The 23124-nt window shown below is 46.2% G+C and overlaps 1 long non-coding RNA gene across 1 annotated transcript in view; it reads left to right on the plus strand.

The window, feature by feature from the left end:
* The window catches only part of LOC126271851 (uncharacterized), a 296434-nt gene extending 291222 nt beyond the window's left edge, over positions 1 to 5212 (plus strand). Inside the window, exon 3 of the long non-coding RNA XR_007549151.1 lies at positions 3173 to 5212. This is a non-coding gene — a long non-coding RNA (uncharacterized LOC126271851). The remainder of the gene's footprint in view (positions 1 to 3172) is intronic.
* The last annotated feature ends 17912 nt before the right edge of the window (positions 5213 to 23124 follow it).

Here is a 23124-nt window from a genome sequence, read left to right on the forward strand (position 1 = left end):
GCCATTTGTATCTGGCATATGTTATCAGACGAGCTGCTCGTGAAAATAAGTGTATTGTACTGTGTGTCAGAACACTGTAAACCGGAGGAAACTAAAATATTAACTAGGAAAGAAAACATTTTGCAAATCTTCAGACGTCCGATTAGTTAGACGGCCCACCACGAATTGCTCATTTCAGAGCAGCACTCGCACCGTAAATTATTAATTGAATGTATTCCGAACTCTGTTTTCCCTGATGTCGTAACGCATGTCCTACATTCCTGTTCCTTCTTGTTATGAATGTTTCCCACGTGTTTTTCTCCTCACCGATTCCACGGAGTACTTGCTCATTCCTTACCTTATCAGTCCATCTAATTTGCAACGTCTTCCTACAGCACAACACGTCAATGGCCACACCGCGGGTGGATACATGGATTCCAGTCAGATCTTCGTAGTCAAGCTTCGTCAGCCGTGGTTGACTGTTGGATGGGTGACCATCCTGGACGCCATGCGCTGTTAAATTACGGGGATGCACTCAGTCTCTTGATACCAGTTACTGGATGTTGTAGAATATCGATATATCTACATATCGATACGTCCAGAGTGTATCAAAATACATCGACGAAATCTGTCCAATCGATATATTGAAATAAGTATGGCTATATAGAGAGACGAAATTTTTATTTTATATTATTTTTTTCGCTATTTTCGGTAAACAGTTGAAGTACTTCTTTTGAAATTGTAGTAGATGTCAGTTCAGTTCATGGAATGGGATTGGGGTTGGGTTGTTCGGGGAAGGAGACCAAACAGCGAGGTCATCGGTCTCATCGGATTAGGGAAGGACGGGGAAAGAAGTCGGCCGTGCTCTTTGAAAGGAACCATCCCGGCATTTGCCTGGAGCGATTTAGGGAAAATCACGGAAAACCTAAATCAGGATGGCCGGACGCAATTGTAGTAGAACGTAATTTTACTTTCTCTGTGTGAAAGAGTCTTACTACTTTCTCATTAAGTTAGTCTTTCTCTTTGACTCTGTGAAGCAAGTATATGTGGCACAAAAGAAAAACATCAATTGCACTGCACTTGTGAGGGGGGGGGGGGGGTGAGTGGAGTAACAAGATTTCCAGTGGGAAGAAACAGCCTAACAGTTGGGTTAATAAACATAAACATTCTTAAAAGACAGTTACTGAAAATGATGAACAAAAATCTAAATGACAAGATTGGTCTTTGTGGTGGGCGGAGACATGTGAGAGGAAAATGGTAACATAAACGTCGTTCGACGCTTCCAACAGAAACTGCAACGTTTAGCTTCACCACGCAGTTTTGACACTACAACTGCTACGTCGCTGGCGTTGGCATAAACGAAAAAAAGCAGGGAAGTCGACATGAAGTGTTCCGGACAAATCCGATATGTGACGAAAACGATCGACGAACCCATCGGACACCTTTCATTGCGACACTTACATACACTTACCATTGTTAGCAAACTGGTTATCGCCAAGCGTGAACGTGCATCGTTTTCCTTTTAACTCTTTCAGTACTGGGGACAGGCAGGCTGCTCGCTTGTCGATGTACAGAGTATCTAAGAATAGTTCAATACTTAAATATACACCTCTAAAAGCGGCAGTCTATTTATAATGTGCAGCCTACATTTTTGTATGCAGGTACGTCGATATCTGTTCTGTTTTGTCGATGTTTTGGGAGCAGATAATGATATTTTTTAATATATATATATATATATATATATATATATATATATATATATGACTCCCGATACTTTTAAACATATCAACAGTCCTAATGCTATTAGCGCCTCCAAGCCATGAAAACCGACAACGGTCGGGAGAACGATGTGCTGACACCACGCTCCTCCATATCCGACGCCTATGACGGCGTTCGGTCGGTACCTTTGGGCTAACAAGGCGTGTTCGTGCGAGTTTACTTTAGGCCAACATGTTAAACGATTAGATTCGCTTCTTTTGCGGTTACCCTACACTCCATGATTCACTGCAATACATTACTGTGCTCTAAAAGTACATTTTCAGAAATTTCTTCCTCAAACTGCGGCCAATGGTTGATACTAGTGGACTTCTTTTGTCCAGGAATACCCACTTTGCCAGATTTTTATGTCCTCCTTACTTCGTCCATCATGTGTTGTTTGCTTCCGTGGCAGAATAATTCCTTCATTTCGCCTAGTCAGATACTGATGTTAATTAATCGCTAATGTCATTTCTGATCACCTCATTACTATCATTCCACATAGTGTGTTCGTTCATTGCATTTCAACCGTGCGTGCAATTCTGCCTCACTTTTATTGAGGGTAGCAGTGTCATTGAGATCCTATCACCCTGAATGTTGATCCCATTCCTCAACTTTTCTTATGTTTAAGTCGTTGCTTCTTGGGTGTGTGGACTGAATACCTCTTTTAATCCGAGTTCTTGGTCTTCAGGTCTTATTGTTCCCTCTTGATTCTTCAACATATAACATATTAATCGTCATTACCTATATCTTACAGCTATTTTCCTGAGAATTTCGAACATTTTGCATCATTTTACACTGTCTAACGACCATGGGAGAACACTATGAAGGGTAAATTTGTCGTAATAACCGGATTACAGTCGGCGATAGCAGCTACGCCATCCCCTCTGCCTTAATGAATCATCCATGGGATGTGCAACACTAACTGCACTAAAAATACCTGCTGTTGTGTACTTTATTCTTGTTGGTCTTTAGTTCACCCCGTTTTTCAGATTACTGAATTTTTGCTTTATTCATCCCAAATCTATGGCATCCTTGTAAAAAGAAAAAAAAGAGCATGTCACATCGTACTGTTCATTCACAACGTCCTGAACAGTGCTTCCTAGTTGTAGATTGGCAGAAGTCGATCGCTTTCAGCCTGCTAATGTTCGGTGTCACACTGCTGTATATCATAACCATTATGAAATGATTGTTGTGCCGTTCTCTGACATACGTGCAGTGCAGTGCTAGTACTGCTTGATGAAAGCACAGCTCCTTCCCCAAGCACCGCCCCTTACCCAAGCACCGCCCCTCCCTCCTCGACAGTCCATTTATTGGGAGCCAATGGCCGGAGTTTGCTTCCTCCATTACCTGACCTCCCAAGTAATTGGTTCAGGACGTTGTGAACAAGCTACACACCGGCTGCGAGCCTGACTGGAGTGTGGCGTCGTGTCCGCAGGAGGATGCTGGTGTCGGAAGCTGCGCCCGTGTGGTGGGCGCTGGTGCTGTACGCGGCGCTGCTGCTGATGCTGAGCCCGTGTGTGCTGCTCGTGCTGGTGTGCCTGCCCCACCTGCCGCTGCTGCTGCTGCGGCGCGTCCTCTTCATCCCCATGGAGGCCGTCTGAGGTGGCGACAGCCCAGTGACCAGCCAGCGAGCCAGTCAACTCCTACCTGCTGCTGCTGCCACGCCAATGTCTGCTGCTGGTGCTTGTGTACAGCAGAAGAACAGCATCTTCATCACTGTGGAGGTAGTCTTGAGTGATGAGGATCACCTGTCCAGCCAACCAACCACTGCAACAAACCATCTCCCTGCTGCTTCAGATGGTGGGTCCATGTGTACAGCTGGTGCTCTTCTGCCAGAACCATCTGTTGCTGCTACAGTGGCTCACCTTAATCGCAATAGTGCCAGTCTGAGATGATGGGACATCATTCCAAGCATCCTGCCAATCTAGTCGTACCTGTTGCTGTTGTTCCTTGTGTTCATATGCCAGCCACACTCATTTATGCTGAAATACGTCCTGTTCATTCCCTTAGTGGCTGCCTAGTATGATGAGAACCACCCACAGAACTAGCCAACTACTCAACACCTACCTGCTGCTTCTGATTTGTTGGTGTTCGTCCATCAGCAGCACCTGCTATTCTAGAAGTTCACCCTCTTCATCCCAGCACGTCTGAGACGATGGGGCAGCCATGGGACTGACCAACCAGCCAGTCAACTCCTACCTGCTGCTGTTGATAACAGTGCTCAAGTAGCACCCTCAGTTGTCACTGCTCCAGTTCATCCACTTCATTGTCATTGCAGCTGTCAAAGAACGACATTCTCAGCCATCCGAACACTTACCACTAATATGTGCTGGTGATGATGAGTCTATGTGTGGAGCTGTTGCTTGTCTGTCAGACCCACCCGTCACTGCTGGAGTGTATCATCTTCATCCCCACGGAGCCTGAGATGATGGGAGAGTGATGGGACAAACCGACCAGATGACCAACTCCTACCTGCTGCTGCTGACACTGATGCTCATATGCCAGCCACACCTGTTGCTACTGCAGGTCATTTCTCGTGGTCGTGCGGTAGCGTTTTCGCTTCCCACGCCCGGGTTCCCGGGGTCAGGGATTTTCTCTGCCTCGTGATGGCTGGGTGTTGTGTGATGTCCTTAGGTTGGTTAGGTTTAAGTAGTTCTAAGTTCTAGGGGACTGATGACCATAGTGCTCAGAGCGATTTGAACCATTTTTTACTGCAGATCCAAGGCAGCAGCCTAAGAAGATAAGCACTTGCTGAAGCAGCCAACCACTTGTTTCTGATGCTTAATCCATGCGTGCTGCTGGAGATCATTTGCCTGCTTCACTTGTCGTCGCTGAAGTATATCCAATTCATCTCCATGGAGCCTGTCTGAGATCCACAGGCCCAGCCAGCCAACAACGAAATGCCTAACTGCTGCTGTCGCTGCCATTGATTCTCCTGTGACATCCTCATGTGTTGCCACTGCAGTACCTCCTCTTCATAGCCATGGCAGTTAAGATAATTACAGCCGTTTGCTCACCCAACCAACCACTCAGACCCCGTGTATGTGCTGCGCACTAGCATGTAGCTATCTCTCATTTAGCTGCTCGAATTTTTGCCGTTACAGTGCATCCTCCTTGTCTCCTTGCAGCCAACCTCATCACCAACCTGCATTGTGTGTGGTGTCGCGAAGTGATTTTTCCAGGGACTATGCCACTCTCCACTGCTGTAGCAAGTCAGTTCCGTGTGTCTGAGTGGACCGCCATATAGTGTAGCTCTCAGTGCAGAACTCTGTGTTGTTACGGGCAGTGAGTGAGCCGAGCTAGCCCTGGGAGTTATACCAGGTTCCCATTAATAACCATTGTCGTTATAATATTATCAGTACACTGTTAGTATAAGCAGTTTGCTCAGAAAGTACATATTGTAGACTTGCTATAATTGTGTTCATAAATGAGCAATAACTTTTGTATACTTAATTACATATGTTTTCAATTTTAATATCTGATTTATTATATTACTATTATTTATTTTATGACCATCACCACCATAATGAAGTTCTCTTTAGCACCTAACGCCACTACCATCTCGTTATTTCTTCTGATCACTTCAGATGGATTGCAGGGTGTAGTGGCTTGTTGGCTTCATATTGAGCATCAATAATGTAGTGTCCTGCTTTTGATATCGTCACACTGGAGAATGTAATACAGCTGTCTTCTGGAATCATCTATAATAATGAGAACTACTCGCGAACGACTTGTAGCAATAATAGCTAAGGTAAGTAGCTAAGGTAAGTAAAAAAACCGAGTAAGTATTGGGATAGGTGTAAGTATGTGGCTGAAACAGAATACTTTGGTACATCCATATTTATTACAAAAATAACAATATAATAATGCAATGGAACAAGTGAAGTGTGCGTGGTATTGTAAGAGAGAAGCTATTAAAGTACTGTGACGCTGATGGCTACGCTGGGCCTCTTCTTGTTTTGTGAATCTCAAAGACAAATTATGTTTAGTAATATATTTATCGCATCATATAATTTTACATAACGTCCATTTTATTACGGTGCAGGAGAGGTTTCGAGGTCGTGACGAAAGTGTTACCCGACTAATGAAACACTGACCGAAAAGCCACAGTGAATACGTAAAACTTTCGTTGAAATGAAAGTTCACATAAAACACAGCCTGAATAAGTGAAACAAAAGCCGTCGTAATGACGATTAATCGTAGCTCATTAGTACTGGAGTAAAGCCAGCAACCTCTTGTTTGGCCGAAACTGGTACACCAGTAATTTTCCACGCCCATTCTGCTAACACTTCGCGTAAATACCACAAAGGCGTGACATGGTTGAGTATACTCGCAAATAGAAGAGTAACCCAATTACTGGAAAATATGTACTTCGACAGAGGGTAAGGCAAAGATAAGAAGAAGCTTGTATTATGCGAATACTGTAAGAAATCTGCAGAAAGTAAATGACGTAAAAAGAAATTATGTAGCTAAGTTCAATCAGTTCTTGTATTTAACCATTATTATAAAAAATTTAACTACTGAGCTTGTTTCCATGAGTGAAATGTTGTTCGAAGTCAGCGATTGTGGTTTTAAGGATCGTGCAACAAACAATACGTGAATTAGGATATAACAACGAGAAGACAAACAACGGTGGCAAAATAATCTACGTTTGGTACTTAAATTTACGTCGAAACGAATTATGTAAAGAAAGAGAGAGTATTTAAACAAATTGTAACTTTTTTGTTTGGGATCCATAGTCTCTAAATTCTTGATAAAAGAAAAGATGGTCCTTAGAAATGTTTTACTTACATTGAGCGATTGTTTATTTTCGACAACCAGTCATTTTCAAGCACATGTGTAATATTACATGTAACTGGCAAATTATTTTTCGGCGCACATAAAAGTAGACTGTGTTCCATCTTTACACTGCAAATGGATCCACTTTAAGGTGATAGCTTTAAACATAATATTAGAACTCTGCTTCAAATACCTCACAAGGAGCAAATTTACAATAAGATGTTTAAAATTGTCATGTTAATTTGGACCCATTCGCATTTTAAGGATGGAACATAGTTTACTTCTGACCTGTTACTTACCGTCGCCAGTCCAGCATAAGTAAATCCAACAAAATTTGGTGTAAAAGTTACTTACAATAGATAAACCTCAGGAATCGGAAACGAACACAGTAGAAGCGTTTAGGAATGTAGAGTGTCACAAATTTGCCTACTGTCTAATATTAGTGCAACAAATTGTTTTACATTAATGCACACTGATCACTTTAGTGTGTAACGAGAAATGACAATTGTACGATATCACCTAACTGAGGTAAAGCACTATGCAGCAGAATATGGAGTGGTCCTGAAACTGTATTTGTTTTAATAAGTATTTTTGGAATAATTAGCAAGCATTTACAATAACTACCACCAACACCAATACATTTGCTGCTTACTGATGAGCTTCTGCACAGCAAAGATCATGATTTGCACGTGCTGGTCCTGAACGCATTACAGCTTAGACTGAGTAATTCAAATCAAACTTTATAAGGTACACAAATCTCAAGAATAAATGCACAAACGTTTAACGAACTTTCACCGCTAACATACTGATACACTGACTACAGCATGGGGTAAATTTTAAACAGTTCTTTGTTATAACTTTCTGACTAAACTAAACATTCAAAAATAATCACTGGTAACATTGTACAATTGGCGCAGGTGTTTAGACCGTTATACGTAGCACTCTGTTTTGAAATCACCGCTTCTCTTCAGAACTGTTCTTTTTTGTGAAATACTTTGAGATTATCTCTTTCTACAGACCTTCAAGTGAAATTGTATTTTGCTAGTAAACAATCTAGTGATCTTTAACTACCACTTGAAGCACTTTCAATAAAATGCCTACTTCCAGATCTAAAATAATTGCTGGAAAGTATTTATCCCTTCTTTTAGTGTATTCAACTATTCATCTCATCACCTCCACTTTGTTTTGAAGTGCAGACTATTCATGGATTCGGATCTGGAGACAAACAAGGTTAGTGACTTAGGATAAATGAAGGTAAGTGACACATTGTTACACATAAACACATTCCAGAAACTTCAACCAGTACGAAAGTAGACATACGACTTTAACTGATGGGGTTATACAGAGTGTCCCACATAAAACCGGTATGCCTCACGTATCAGTTAACCATCACTAGTCGAATTGCTTGTGAAGTGGCAACACTGTCTCGAAAGTTGGCTACACTGCATTTTATCGGAAATTTGAGTGGAGCTGAGTGTTCGGGCGTCAGTTGTTGTGAGAAGCTCGTATTGTTGAGGTGTTACAGAGACAGGCAGCTTGCATTAGAAAAGCGAATTTATATTGTGTAGTGTTACGTTAGGCTCCACCAAGGAAAGTAAAGAAATGTTTCAAGCGATGTATGCTGGGAGAAAACTTCCCACTACCAGCACTGTTGAAGATCTGTAGAATAAACGTGGGCTGTAGGATCCGATCAGAATGCGGAGAGGAATAAACGACTGACAGTGACGACCTTGAAACTATAGACAGAATTCACATGGACATTACGAGAAGTCCCTCAAGTCGGTAAGGAAATTATCGAATGCGGTTGAGGTATCTCACACGTCGTGTCATTGTCTACTAAGAGATACGAAATTAAAAGCAAGTGTGATGCAAAAATTGAAATTTGAGGCTCAGGAAGAAGGAGTGCATTGTTGGGACAGGCTGTTAACACCAACTGATAACGGTTACTCGGATACCTTGCTTTACATTATGACAGATGAGGCCTGGTTTCATTTTTGGGTTACGTAAACTCACAGAATTGTAGATACTGGTCGGAAGACAACCCACATATTCTGCACGGAGAACCTCTCCACTACATGTTATTTAACGTTACTATCCTCTATTGGTTTTCAGTTAGTTCATTGCTATATGAATCTTAGCCGTGGGTTAAAAAATGGTTCAAATGGCTCTGAGCACTATGGGACTTAAGTCTTGAGGTCATCAGTCCCGTAGAACTTAGAACTACTTAAACCTAACTAACCTAAGGACATCACACACATCCATGCCCAAGGCAGGATTAGAACCTGCGACCGTAGCGGTTGTGCGGTTCCAGGCTGAATCACCTAGAACCACTCGGCCACAACGGCCGGCCTTAGGCGCGGGCGTAGCGGTTTTATGTGGGAAAACCTACATACCGACTATGCTATTTGCAGATGATAAAGTTTCCGTCTCGAATAGTGAAGATGGACTAAAGAGAGCTTCGCATGGGCTACAGAAAGCCGGCCCGGAGGCCGAGCGGTTGTAGGCGCTACAGTCTGGAACCGCGGGACCGCCACGGTCGCAGGTTCCAATCCTGCCTCGGGCATGGGGGTGTGCGATGTCCTTAGGTTAGTTAGGTTTAAGTAGTTCTAAGTTCTAAGGGGCTGATGACCTCAGAAGTTCCGTAGTGCTCAGAGCCATTTACCATATTTTTTGGACTACAGAAAATATGTCTGATAGGGGTACAACATCTGTATCAATACAACCAACAAGAGCCATGGCTTGCTGTGGGAAAAGCGCAGTAAGGACAAAAACGGTAATAGAAAACAAGATCATACAGCAAGGAAATATATTTAAATTTTTAGGAATTATGCTAAAATATAGAAAAGACCTGGGTCAGAAAGACACAGTTCTACTTAAACGGCACTATTAAAAAAATCTCTTCAAAAGAAAGTAAAACAGAAACTTTTCTTAAATTTCACTAAGGTATGTCGCTACCCGAATTGCTGTAGGGTAGTGAATTTTTGTCATTAAAAATAGATAAAAAATTACCGGCCAATGAAATGAAGTGCCCGATGAACATAGCAGGATACTCAAAGTAGGATTATAAAAGGAAAATAGATGTTAGGAAGGACCTAAAAATATTTGTTATAAACGAAAAATATAGATGAAAACAGGCAAAAATTGATATCGCATCTGTTGCTGATGGGGACCTGAAGATGACTACTATATTTTTGGCAATATATTCCATAAGTAAGAGATACACTGGAAGATAAGCAAAAAGATGAAACGACTGGATGTAGGGGCAATAGGCGAGGAAACTGGCTAACGCATGACACAAGAACGAAAAGGGGAGCTACTGTCACAGGTAAAGAGGGAATTCTTGCTAAAATAAGTCGACTATCGTCAAACATAGGCCTTAATTTCAGGAAGGATTTTCTAAGAATGTGCGTAAAAGCATAGTATTTTATGGAAGGGAATCATGGAAAAGAATCTAAGCGTTTGGAAGCTAGTGTTCCTGAAGGGTGCTGAAAAATAAGTGGACTGACAGTGTAAACAGTGAGGAAGTTCCCCGCAGAATATGAAAACACTAAGTAAAGGTAGTGGAAACGGAGATGAGCGTTTGGCGTCATTGGCCGGGAGGCACCTTGCGGGGCAGGTTCGCCCTCCTTGGTAGAGGTCTTATTACATTCGACGCCACATTGGGCGACCTCCATGCCGGATGGGGATGAAATGATGATGAAGACAATACCCAGTCCCTGAGCGGAGAGAATCTCCGACCCAGTCGGGAATCGAACCCGGGTCCGTAGGGCGGCAATCTGTCATGCTGACCACTCTGCTATCGGGGCAGACACTAAAGGTAGTGATAGCGCGACATGACACGGAATAAGTAATCAGGAAATAACTTTCATGGTACATGGGGAAGCTGTAGAGATCAAAAGTAGTGGAGCAAGACAAAGACTGGAATGTATCCAACAGCCGGCCGCGGTGGCCGAGCGGTTCTAGGCGCTTCAGTCCAGAACTACGCTGCAGCTACGGTCGCAGGTTCGAATCGTGCCTTGGGCTTGGATGTGTGGGATGTCCTTAGTAGTACTAAGTTCTAGGGTACTGATGACCTCAGATGTTAAGTCTCATAGTGCTTAGAGCCATTTGAACCTTTTGATTCCAACAAATAATCGAGCTCAAACGGTGTAAGTGCCACTCTGGAGGAGCTTGGTCCCCGAGTGGTATTCGTGGCGGACCACATCATGTGACTCATGAGTCGAACAAAAAATTATTTTCATTGTTCACTTTCTCACTACTAATACTATACGGTCCGGTCACATTAATGTGGCCATCGTCTATGTTCGAAGTCAATGTGGAATTACCACTCACAGACGGCCGGTGGTTGCATTAACAGGGGAGGGAATGTGAAGCGTCTCTGGCGGAAGCGGACAATGGAGCAGTCGTTGTCATAGTGCGGAAACGGAGCGACTTCTCTGACTTTCAAAAGGGCGTGATCATTGTCTTTTGGACCAAAGGTGAAAGCACTTCCGCAGTGATAATTTTGTAAACTGTTCGCGTGTCGCCGTGATTGAAGTAAATCGTGCGTTGGAAAATGGCGCGATCCAAACCCAGCGGCGACACAACTGTGATGCACCACGGGCCATAGGCAACAGGGGTGAACGTGGGTTACAGAGATGTGTACAGGCGAACTGACGTGCAACTGATGAGCAACGGCTGAGCAACTGGCCGTCAAGGTGAACCAAGAGGCTACCAATAGTGAGTACTGAAAGACAGCTAATCTAATATGGCTATGTACAAGCCACTGCAGCAGTTGTCTGGTTAGTGGTTGTATGCTGAATACCGTTCATCAGCGACTAAGGCTGGAATTTGCACGTCAATACCGCAACTGGACGTCCATTGAACGGAAGCATTTGGCCTTTCCAGCTCAGTCACTGTTTAGAGTCGTGGTCTCTGGAATGTTTTTGTGGCGTTTCCTGGATGATATCGTCAGTCTGGAAGGCACAATGGATCAACACAAATATACATCTATCCTTGGGCACCATGTCTGTTGTATTCTCCAAAATAGATGTAGATGTCCTTCGATCTAGCTGGAGATGTGGTTCCTCTCGGTTGGCTGGCACTTTGATCGACGGTGCAGTACAGCGGCTTCGGTGATATCTTCTCGGAGACTCTGCTACAGCGCTTGCCATTAGCAGTGATTTCATTCCCCTGCCCCATATGGGCAGGGGAGGACTGTCAGCGGCACAATCCGCCGCTCTTCAGCCACGTAACACTACAACTAAAACAAGAATAAAATGATACATACATAAGGAGATAAAAAAGGGGAACATAAAACAGAGTAAGGGTAGATAATGGAGGTAAAATATACACTGACATGGAGACGTTCATGGGGGACAGTTAAAAAAAAGTCACCAGAAAGTTAAAAAAACACAATTGGCGATTCTTAAAACACAGAGAGGACAGTGGATGCACAGGCACAGGTTAAAAGTCGGCCACAGTAGTAAAAACACTCCAGAACAACACACTTAAAACCCACTTGGAGCACACACGATGAACAATAATACTCCCAGGTGGGACCTGCCGAGGGAAAAGGTCAGAGAGTATGTAAAAGGAGGGGAGAGCAAGGGGCAGCTGGGGAAGTGGCGGGATGAAGAGAGGAGGGGCATCAGTGGGTTCACGAATAGGCAGGAGACACGTGGGGCGGGAGAGGAAGAGGGAAGACGGCAGGAGGGAGCGCAGAGGCACTGGAAGGAGGCACAAGAGATGGAGGGGGAGTAGGATGGGGAAGCCGCTCAGGAGGAGGTAGGGGGAGGAAAGGGAGCCCAGAGGAGGAGGCAGGAAGAAGCGGTTAGAGTTGGTAGGAAGGGTAGTTGTCAGGGCGAAGCTCATCATCCGGGAGGGGTAGATGGTGGAAGTTGTGTTGGGAAAGGAGATGAAGGGTGTGGAGATGTAGAGAGGGTGGGACGCAACGGTAAAGGCGCGACAACTGGTTGGGGGTTGAGAGGATGGGAGAAACCAGGGGGTGAGGGGGATCAAGGCAGCGGACAATATAGAGTGTGCGGATGTGTTCCAGGAAAAGGAGAAGGTGGGGGAAGGGGATGAGGTCGTAGAGGATGTGCGTGGGGGACGGAAGACGTATGCAGAAGGCGAGGCGGAGCGCATGGCGTTCAAGGATTTGGAGGGCTTGATAGAACCGGGGAGGGGCGGAAATCCAAGCGACGCTGGCATGACAGAGGATGGGGCGGATCAAGGATTTGTAGGTGTGAAGGATGGTGGAAGGATACATCTACATCTACATCTACATTCATACTCCGCAAGCCACCCAACGGTGTGTGGCGGAGGGCACTTTACGTGCCACTGTCATTACCTCCCTTTTCTGATCCAGTCGCGTATGGTTCGCGGGAAGAACGACTGTCTGAAAGCCTCCGTGCACGCTCGAATCTCTCTAATTTTACATTCGTGATCTCCATGGTAGGTATAAGTAGGGGGAAGCAGTATATTCGATACCTCATCCAGAAACGCACCCTCTAGAAACCTGGCGAGCAAGCTACACCACGATGCAGAGCGCCTCTCTTGCAGAGTCTACCACTAGAGTTTGCTAAACATCTCCGTAACGCTATCACGGTTACCAAATAACCCTGTGACGAAACGCGCCGCTCTTCTTTGGATATTCTCTATCTCCTCCGTCAACCCGATCTCGTACAGATCCCACACTGATGAGCAATACTCAAGTATAGGTGGAACGAGTGTTTTGTAAGCCACTTCCTTTGTTGATGGACTACATTTTCTAAGGACTCTCTCAATGAATATCAACCTGGTACCCGCCTTACCAACAATTAATTTTATATGTTCATTCCATTTCAAATCGTTCCGCACGCATACTCGCAGATGTTTAACAGAAGTAACTACAACCAGTGTTTGTTCTGCTATCATATAATCACACAATAAAGGATCCTTCTTTCTATGTATTCGCAATACATTACATTTGTCTATATTAAGGGTCAGTTGCCACTCCCTACACCAAGTGCCTATCCGTTGCAGATCTTCCTGCATTTCGCTACAATTTTCTAATGATGCAACTTCTCTGTATACTGCAGCATCATCCGCGAATAGCCGCATGGAACTTCCGACACTATCTACTAGGTCATTTATATGTATTGTGAAAAGCAATGGTCCCATAACACTCCCCTGTGGCACGCCAGAGGTTCCTTTAATGTTTGTAGACGTCTCTCCATTGATAACAACATGCTGTGTTCTGTCTGCTAAAAACTCTTCAATCCAGCCACACAGCTGGTCTGATATTCCATAGGCTCTTACTTTGTTTATCAGGCGACAGTGAGGGACTGTATCGAACGACTTCCGGAAGTCTAGGAAAATAGCATCTACCTGGGAGCCTGTATCTAATAATTTCTGGGTGTCATGAACAAATAAAGCGAGTTGGGTCTCACACGATCGCTGTTTCCGGAATCCATGTTGATTCCTACTGAGTAGATTCTGGGTTTCCAAAAACGACATGATACTCGAGCAAAAAACATGTTCTAAAATTCTACAACAAAGCGACGTCAGAGATATAGGTCTATAGTTTTGCGCATCTGCTCGACGACCCCAATTTTGGCCGGACAGGAGTTCAGGTGGCGGAGGCGGTTGTGAACTTTGTTTTGGATGGTAAGGAGATGGGGAGTACAGGTGAGGTGGCGGTCGCATCTGAGGCCAAGGTATTTGAGGGTAGGAGTGAGGTGGATAGGACAGCCATAAATGGTGAGATAGAAATCATGGAGGCGGAAGGAGTGGGTGGTGCGGCCTATGACGATCGCCTGGGTCTTGGAGGGATTAAAACGGAGGAACCACTGGTTGCACCAAGCGGTGAATTGGTCAAGGTATGTTTGAAGGGTACGTTGGGACCGTTGAAGGGTAGGATAAAGGGCTAGGAAGGCGGTGTCATCAGCGAACTGGAGAAGATGAACAGCAGAGGGAGGTTTGGGGATATCAGCAGTTACAGGAAATAGAGGAGAGGGGAAAGGACAGAACCTTGGGGCACACTGACAGAAGGGTAGAAAGTATGGGAGGTGGAATTGTGGATAGTCACATAGGAGGGACGATGGGAGAGGAAGGAAGAAACGAGACGGACGAAATTGATGGGGAGAGCATAGGTCTGAAGTTTGAAGAGGAGCCCGGGATGCCAGACACGGTCATAGGCGTTCTGGAGATCAAGGGGAACAAAGATAGCGGAGCGACGGGAGTTAAGCTGGAGGGAAAGAAGATTGGTAAGGTTAAGGAGCTGGTCGTCACTGGAGAAGGAAGGTCGGAAGCCACATTGGGTAAGAGGAAGGAGACGGTGCTGGTGAAGGTGGCAGTGAATACGGCGAGAGAGGATGGCATCGAAGACCTTACTGAAAACGGAGGTGAGGCAGATTGGACGATCGGAAGAGGTATCAGAGGGGGGGTTTGTTAGGTTTAGGGAACAGCAGGACACAGGAAGTCTTCCACAGGTTGGGGTAAAATCCAGTGGAGAGGAGGACATTGTACAGGACAGACAGGAAGGATGGAGGGGATTCCTTGAGGTGACGGTAGGTGAGGCCATCATGACCAGGGGCGGTGTTACGTTTGGAGTGGAGGACAAGTGTGATGTCTTGTGCGGTGATGGGAGTGTTGATGTTGGAGGGGGCTACCGATGCAAGTACTGGAAGCCAGGGGCGAGGGGGAGACAGAGGTGTCACTACAGTCAAGGACGGTGGGGAAGAGGGAGTAATTAAAATGGGGATCGTCAGGAATGGAGAAGACCTCAGGTAGGTGGGAAGCAGAATGATTAGCCTTACTGTGTTTGCCAGGAAAGGGTCGATCGTCATGGAGGATGGGGTAATGCGGGGTGGGATGGCTGCCAGTAAGGCCGTGGAAGGCTGACCAGTACTTGGAGGAGTTGACAGGGAGGGTGGAGTTGAGGCGTGTGCATGTCTGGCGCCAGCCCTGGCGTTTCTTGGCTGTAAGGAGGTCTCGAATGTGTCGCTGTAATTACCAGTGGCAGGTGAGAGTATCCCGGTCACGAGTGCGGAGGAAGGAGCGGTAGAGCCTGCAGGATTCACGCAGAAGAAGGACGGCCTGTGGAGGAAGCGTAGGGTGGCGAGGGTGAATGAGCTTGGTAGGGACATGAGCCTTCACAGCATCAGTGACGGTCTTCTGAAGGAAGGAAGAGGCATGGGTGATGTCATCAAGGTGGTGAAAGGAGAGGGGGTGGCTTTCAACCTGTAAGGCAATGGATTCCCCGTAGGCATCCTAATTGGCACGGTGGTAGTCATGGACAGACTTTCGAGGGGCAGCTGGGCGGGTGGCTGCAGTGGCGGGACAGGTAGAGGAGATGGTGAGAAGGACAGGAAGATGGTGACTACTGACAGGATCGAGGACATCAATCGCGATGCGACCAAGGAGGTTGGGGGAAGCGAGAATAACATTGGGGGTGGAGTTGCTTTCAGGACGGGTGTGCTGTGGGAGAGGAATAAGGTCACCATGGAGGGTGGCAAGGAACTGATGCCACCGCCGAAATGTGGCAGGATCACGGCTGTGGATGTTGAGGTCAGCGACAATCACATAGGTGGAGAAGGTACAGTCAACATGCGAAATGAAGTCAAAGGGGAGAGGAGCTGCAGGGCGGATATAGATAGTGGCACAGGTGACGGTGAGGGATGGGAAAAAAAGGCTGAGGAGAATGTGTTCAGTCGGATCATTGAGGAGGGTTTGTGGCCGGACAGGGAGATGCCAGAGGTGGCCTATAGCGACCCCGCCTCGGGCTAGGGGGATTGTCAGTGCGGTGAAGGAGATAAGGGGAGGCTCAGATAACATGGTGGGGTTGGAGGAAGGTTTCATTAAGGATGAAGGAGTCAACCAGGTTGCTGGGAGAGGGTATGCATGAAGAGGTATTTGTTTCCAGGGAGGGAGCGATTGTTGAGGTAGAGGAGACGATACTGTTGACGAGCCAGGAGGTTGGAGGTGGGAACGGTGCAGGAAGAGGAGAGAGGGGCTTAAACGAGGGTGTCGAGGCGGGTGAAGGTAAAGTGCGTCTGGTTGTGGGAGTATGTGGCGTAGGTGTTTAAGTGGAAAAACAGAGCGGGCAGCAAGGGAAATCTGCTGGAGTGTGTGGGGGTGCTGGAAGGGGAGGTGTGGTTCTTCTCAAAATCAGTTGGGGAGACCATTTGCAGAGTAACAATTCTTTACAAATGTTACTATCAGTTTCCTATATATTTCTCTATTGTACTGGAATAATTTTCTTATTTTCGTCATTTGCTAAAACTACCAACACTGCTTAAGTGGAACGTCAATCCCATACACGAGGACACAAATCGTGCCAGACTTTACTACTGATTTCTCGCAAAATTATTCAGCTCACTTTCTGCATTTCACTTTGATGACTCCAAAGTATGCTATGTTTATACCTTTGATGTCTTTTTTTTTGCATTCTGCTATGGACTGCCTGACAGCGAAGCAACCAAAATAAATGGTCGAATGTCAGTGGAACTTTGTACACACGTAAACAGCGTCAGCTGATATGTAAATTATTAGAGTTGCATTCAATGTGAAAAGTAGACTGGCCGTCAGGGAGCATTAGCCTTGTTCGTGTTTACTGCCGTTAATAGGCCCTGTAGAGTACATAAGGGGCGCGTACAGTGTCAGATGTTGAATGATCATTGTGAGGGATAAAGGGATGTCGTGTATCCATGTCATTGTCAACTTTATCAGCAACTGACAGATTTTGGAGGAGCCCCATTGTGGGTCTCCATTTGGCCAGCTGACTGAATGGTAAAACATTCAGATTTGGGGGCATTTGGAAGTGGCAGTGGCCCAGTGTCAGAGTGAGTTGGAACATGAGGGCAGGCTTACTCGTAGTCAACGACCAGGTCGACAAATGTTGGACCCCCACTAGGCAGGATGGCCATTTTGTGGACCAAGCACTTCGTGATCTCGTTACGTCTGCATCAGCCATCTGAAGATAAGTAATGGAGTTTCTGTAACATTGCGTGTCACCCCGCACCGTTGGTAGGAGGTCAGCATCAGCCGAACTGTGGAATTACTGTTCCATGCGTAGGCTGCCTTTAATGCAACAGAACAAAGGGCTGCATTTGGAAGGGGGTGTGACTGAAATGCATGGACTGCTGATGTATGACGTCACATTGTGTTCAGTGGTGAAACGCTGCTCTGCACTACCTCAGGTGGTACACCGGTGGCGAGGATGGTGGTGACCTTGCATGAACTGCTGATGAATGCCGTCAAATTGTGTTCCGCGACGAGTCTCCTACGGTACCCCAGGTGACCATCTTGGCGAGTATAGCGGCGACCTGGGAAGAAGTCTCGTTCACTCAAGTTTTGAAGAGGTACAGCGGTGATACTCATGGCGTCATGGTGTACAACTCAGGCATGACTTCAGGTCGTGTCCGGTAGTAACTGAGGGCACCCTGACGATACAACAGTATATTACAGACATCCTGCGTCTTCACGTGTTACCTATCTTGCAGCAGTAACGTGCTGCCATTTGTCAACAAGACTGTGCTCGTCTACACGCGGCACGTGTCTCTGCGAACTGTTTGCGTGATGTTGAGGTTGTCCCGTGCCAGCAAGATCACAAGGCCAAGATCTGTCCTCGGCAGAACATGTGTGGCTCCAGCGCAGACATCAACTTTGCCGCAGTACTAGTATCCAGGATATTAGCTGTGGGCGAGCTTAATTCAGGTCATGAGATAACGGCTTTATGGCACCCTTCCCACACGGATCATTTCATGACATAGTCAAGACGGTTGCAAAGTCATACTGATGAGAGGGGTCATACTACTAAGTTCATTATGGATTTGACAGGATTGTGTAATCACTGGTACAACATCGCGTATTTTCTCGATCCGTGAAGTTCCATTTCATTTGCTCCTCCCTCTCTCGCTCTTTTGCTTCTTGTGTCAGACAGTGTACATTTCTCCAATACTACAGGGTGTCCAGAAAAGGGCTCCCTGATTTCAAAATTAAATATCTCGAAAACAAAGATCGATAAGGGAATGCAGTAAACGGTATGTTTATTGTGAAAGCTGTAAGAAGTTTACACAGCAGTTTGAAATAATACACTCCTGGAAATGGAAAAAAGAACACATTGACACCGGTGTGTCAGACCCACCATACTTGCTCCGGACACTGCGAGAGGGCTGTACAAGCAATGATCACACGCATGGCACAGCGGACACACCAGGAACCGCGGTGTTGGCCGTCGAATGGCGCTAGCTGCGCAGCATTTGTGCACCGCCGCCGTCAGTGTCAGCCAGTTTGCCGTGGCATACGGAGCTCCATCGCAGTCTTTAACACTGGTAGCATGCCGCGACAGCGTGGACGTGAACCGTATGTGCAGTTGACGGACTGTGAGCGAGGGCGTATAGTGGGCATGCGGGAGGCCGGGTGGACGTACCGCCGAATTGCTCAACACGTGGGGCGAGAGGTCTCCACAGTACATCGATGTTGTCGCCAGTGGTCGGCGGAAGGTGCACGTGCCCGTCGACCTGGGACCGGACCGCAGCGACGCACGGATGCACGCCAAGACCGTAGGATCCTACGCAGTGCCGTAGGGGACCGCACCGCCACTTCCCAGCAAATTAGGGACACTGTTGCTCCTGGGGTATCGGCGAGGACCATTCACAACCGTCTCCATGAAGCTGGGCTACGGTCCCGCACACCGTTAGGCCGTCTTCCGCTCACGCCCCAACATCGTGCAGCCCGCCTCCAGTGGTGTCGCGACAGGCGTGAATGGAGGGACGAATGGAGACGTGTCGTCTTCAGCGATGAGAGTCGCTTCTGCCTTGGTGCCAATGATGGTCGTATGCGTGTTTGGCGCCGTGCAGGTGAGCGCCACAATCAGGACTGCATACGACCGAGGCACACAGGGCCAACACCCGGCATCATGGTGTGGGGAGCGATCTCCTACACTGGCCGTACACCTCTGGTGATCGTCGAGGGGACACTGAATAGTGCACTGTACATCCAAACCGTCATCGAACCCATCTTTCTACCATTCCTAGACCGTCAAGGGAACTTGATGTTCCAACAGGACAATGCACTTCCGCATGTATCCCGTGCCACCCAACGTGCTCTAGAAGGTGTAAGTCAACTACCGTGGCCAGCAAGATCTCCGGATCTGTCCCCCATTGAGCATGTTTGGGACTGGATGAAGCGTCGTCTCACGCGGTCTGCACGTCCAGCACGAACGCTCGTCCAACTGAGGCGCCAGGTGGAAATGGCATGGCAAGCCGTTCCACAGGACTACATCCAGCATCTCTACGATTGTCTCCATGGGAGAATAGCAGCCTGCATTGCTGCGAAAGGTGGATATACACTGTACTAGTGCCGACATTGTGCATGCTCTGTTGCCTGTGTCTATGTGCCTGTGGTTCTGTCAGTGTGATCATGTGATGTATCTGACCCCAGGAATGTGTCAATAAAGTTTCCCCTTCCTGGGACAATGAATTCACGGTGTTCTTATTTCAATTTCCAGGAGTGTAGTTACAAACGCTCCTAACAGATGGCGCTGTACGCTGTATAGCTCAGATCAGCATACATATGTGCAATAATCGTATGAAAACAATCTTTGCAAACAATCACATCACAGAGTTTTCAAAATGTTTACCATTTGCGCTACAGAAGTGGCTCAAACGAAGAATGAAATTCGCCATCACATTTCGTAGTGTCTCAACCGAAATGGATTCACATGCCACAGAGATCGCCGACTCAAGCTTGGCCAGCGTGGCGGGATGCTTCGGGTAGACCATATCTTTCACTGTGCCCCACAAAAAAAAGTCACAGGGAGTCAAATTCGGCGAATATGGAGGCCAATCCATGCCTGCACCAGTAAATTTGGGATATTCCAAAGCAATGACTCGAATCCCGAAGTATTCCTCAAGAAAGCGAAACACTTGTTCGGTCCGATATGGCCGGGCTCCATCTTGCATAAACCATTCAGTACCTGGTCGATCCTCTAACGCTTGCTGTGTGGCGACAAATTGTTCCAAAATTGCAACGTAAGGTGCACCAGTGACCGTTTCTCGAATGATAAAAGGGCCAATAATGCCTCTGCTGCATACTGCAGCCACACAGTAAATTTAGGAGAATACAGGGTTTTCACTTCACACCAATAGGGCTTTTCGGAACCTCAAAATCGTCAGTTCTGCTTATTCACGTATCCATTCAGGTGGAAGTGTGCTTCATCTATAAACCAGATGCAGCCAACATCAAATCCTTCACTACCAATCATTGTGAGCATCTGATTAGCAAAGGCAACCCTTTGTTGCACAGCTCGTACGGGTGTGGCCTGGTGCGTTTGAATTTTGAATGGAAACATGTGTAGGCTCTTTCTCAGAATTTTCTGCGTGCCGGAACGAAAAAAATGGCTCTGAGCACTATGGGACTTAACATCTGTGGTCATCAGTCCCCTAGAACTCAGAGCAACTTAAACCTAACTAACCTAAGGACATCACACACATCCATGTCCGAGGCAGGATTCGAACCCGCGACCGTACCAGTCACGCGGTTCTGGACTGAGCGCCTAGAACCGCTAGACCACCGCGGCCGGCTTGCTGGAACGCTTCAAACCAGTCTCAGATGCAATTCTACAGACGAATGACATTGGATTTCGCTGAATAATTCCAGAAACTGTGGCGATATTTTCAGGCATAACTGCGGTTTGCTTGCGCCCCACATGCCAAACTAGATCATCAGTTACTCTTCCTGTTCGTTGAAATTTTGCGAAGAGTGTACGAATGGTTTTCGCATCGGGTCCTTTTGGAACATTAAATCGTGCTTGAAAGCTTCACCTTGTTGCCGTTGGACACTCTTCTAACCTGTGGTACTCTAGCACCAGAAAAACGCGTTGTTCAATGGAGTGTATGGTTTTAATCTCTTCCTTCGGTACGCTAACCTCCTTTCACGTTTCAATAGTGGAACTGATCGCTCTGGGCTTCGGATCACTATTTATACTAGGCATTACGTATGGCGATTGCAGCGTTATCTGTTAGCAGCTTTTGTAACTATTATTTCAAACTGCTGTATAAACTTCTTACAGCTTTCACAATAAACATACCGTTTACTGCATTCCTCTATCGATCTTTGTTTTCGAGATATTTAATTTTGAAATCAGGGAGTCCTTTTCTGGACACCCTGTAAGGTAAACAGCAAAAGGGAGAGACCGTCTCCTCGTCGAACACCTAGGCTCGAAGATTTCAGCAAGCAAATTTACCTTAACTGTAGTGTTTATAATTGACTGACAGTTATTTTTGTTCTCCGTCTCACAATGAGGTGTATCGGAGACAGTCTGCCTGTCAGGAAAACCGAGGGCTGTGCTGTTATATCTCCAAGTTCGGTATGTGTTTTGCTCTCGATTCCCGTTTCCTTTTTTGATGCTTGGGGGTCGCTAATATGGCGGTCGGCCTGTGGATCCGAACAGTTTAGCAGAGCTATAGAAAGAATTTTGCACGTGGGCGACAAAAAAGATGGCTCTCCGCAGATGTAAAGGTCCACCTAATTTTCGTTCTTACACGGTGGCCGTATCATTGCACATTTTCCGGTACTGTGGAAACGTCTTAGTTTCTTAGGTATATGTTGAACATTTGTGTATCCATCAGGTTACCTTCCATTCGGAAAGTTGATGCACTCAACGACTGTATGTGACATATAAATTATAGATTGGAGCAATTAGTCGTCGTTTTTAGATTTTATTATGCAAATCCTTATATCAGTTAGTAGCTAGCAATTCTAAATACATTGTTTTTTTTTTTATTTTCAATGCATATAAGTCCCTGTTGTTCGGGGGGTCAGTCACATTTCTTTGAATACTACTCAGTAGCATGTCGAAAGGTTCGCGGAAGTACCAAGAGGGCCACTAGACTATTTCCATGAGGAAATCCCTCAGTTAGCAGTAGGATGGAACCGATAGACGTCATACGATGTTTAGATTTGGCAGTGCCTTCATTGTTGAGATTTACGAAGGAACAAGCACTGCGACGACTACAGCCGTTATGAAATACATGCGGAGCTGCGAATACGGACAACAGCTGTATAATGGAATGAGGAAATTTGTGCCTGATCGGGACACGAACCCGGATTTCCCGCTTATCCCGAGCGGCCGCCTTAGCATTAGACTATCGGAGCACAACTCCATATTCGCAACTGCGAATACATTCCATGCACAGGGTGACAATTACTGAACTAATGGTAAAAAAGCGTAAACCAGTTACGAGCTATGGAGTGCACACACTTTATTCAACCTGTAAACGTCACTAAAGATATTCGGATTTAGGTTATGACATGTTCGATGTACCTGCCATCATTGGCGGTGATGTGGCGCAGACGAGTAGCGATATTCTGCATGACTCGCTGAAGTGTCGGAACATCGATGCTGTCGATGACCTCCTGGACAGCTGTTTTCAGCTCAGAAATTGTTCCGGAATTATTGCTGTACACCTTGTCTATAATGTATCCCCACAAAAAGGAGCCGCACGTGTTCAGATCCGCAGAATATGGCGGCCATTCGATGCCCATGCCAGCGGCCTCTGGGTACCCCAGAGGCAGAATGCGGTCTCCAAAGTGCTCTTGCAGGACATAAAACACTCTCCTGCTTCGATGGGGTCGAGCTCC

The sequence above is a fragment of the Schistocerca gregaria genome, chromosome 5 (assembly GCF_023897955.1).
Source record: "Schistocerca gregaria isolate iqSchGreg1 chromosome 5, iqSchGreg1.2, whole genome shotgun sequence".
NCBI classification, from domain to species: Eukaryota; Metazoa; Arthropoda; class Insecta; order Orthoptera; family Acrididae; genus Schistocerca; species Schistocerca gregaria.